This window comes from Mizuhopecten yessoensis, unplaced genomic scaffold (genome assembly GCF_002113885.1).
Source record: "Mizuhopecten yessoensis strain PY_sf001 unplaced genomic scaffold, ASM211388v2 scaffold8143, whole genome shotgun sequence".
Lineage (NCBI taxonomy): Eukaryota > Metazoa > Mollusca > Bivalvia > Pectinida > Pectinidae > Mizuhopecten > Mizuhopecten yessoensis.
Window position 1 is genome coordinate 5505 of NW_018407400.1, and position 981 is coordinate 6485.

General features: G+C 37.7%; 1 long non-coding RNA gene across 1 annotated transcript in view; it reads left to right on the plus strand.

Annotated features, from left to right (window-relative positions):
* The first annotated feature begins 14 nt into the window (after nt 1–14).
* Nucleotides 15–981, plus strand: part of LOC110455135 — a 2332-nt gene continuing 1365 nt past the window's right edge. Inside the window, exons 1-2 of the long non-coding RNA XR_002463419.1 lie at nt 15–182; nt 652–763. This is a non-coding gene — a long non-coding RNA (uncharacterized LOC110455135). The remainder of the gene's footprint in view (nt 183–651; nt 764–981) is intronic.

Consider the following 981-nt stretch of genomic DNA (forward strand, 5'->3'; position numbering starts at 1 on the left):
GCGAGAAAAGTTCACACTTGATGGGAGAGACCGCTTCAGCCGGCTTTTCACAGATTTTACCTTTTGGGTCGACAGATTCCACAAGGTCATTTCCAACACGGAGTCGCTGAGACAGGCATTAACTTTCTCCATCAAATTTTGTGACACAGTTGCCTCTCCACCGCTGACCTTGAAATCACTTGGTAAGTATAAGTTGTCAGTAAGCAAGTTATTTCTTTTCTTCCCTGCACACACTAGTGATTTGGTCCTGCACTCACAGTTTACACCTTGGTAACACTTCACGATCTTGCCTCCCTTTACTTACACCATGAGCAGCCCTCTCCTATCACTGTCTTTCATCTCAGCTGGTGTTATGTAAACATTCTGTAATCCTATCATTGTGGTGTTGTACTATTTGTACAGTTATTAGTCTTTACTTTTTTGTCTGTTTTTCGACTCTTTTCTCTAAATAATTGCTGGTGTCCTGATTTGTTTTACATAAAGTCAAAAATTAAGGGGGTATAGGTCTTAAAATTGAGTTATCTCCCCTGATCTTCAGACAGTACCTGTACTTTAAAAAAAACTCAAAACCCTAAGTCTAAGTATAATGTTTATTAAGATATTGAAATTTGCATTTCGAAATCGATTCAATTTTCATGTCTTTTCTTGCAGGAATCTCCATTTTCAGTACCAGTAGAAGACTTGACCTACCAGCCCAAGCCTTGAAGCCAGCCATTTCCCATTTTGGTATCATACCCTATGGTCCTGACTTTTTCAAAAAATGGTAAATTTGAAAAATATGTGGGATCCTATAGGAACCACGGAACCAAATCAAAAATAAATTGTGGGTTTTTCCCTTTTGGGCAGAAGATTTGATAGGAAAGTGAATGCCTCGGGGCCTGCTGGTTGGATATTTAGGTGGCAGTATAGTTTCAAAAGTTTTATGTGTGGGTTGTGCAATATATATAGATGTAAAATGTATAAAAAAAAAAAAAAAAAAAA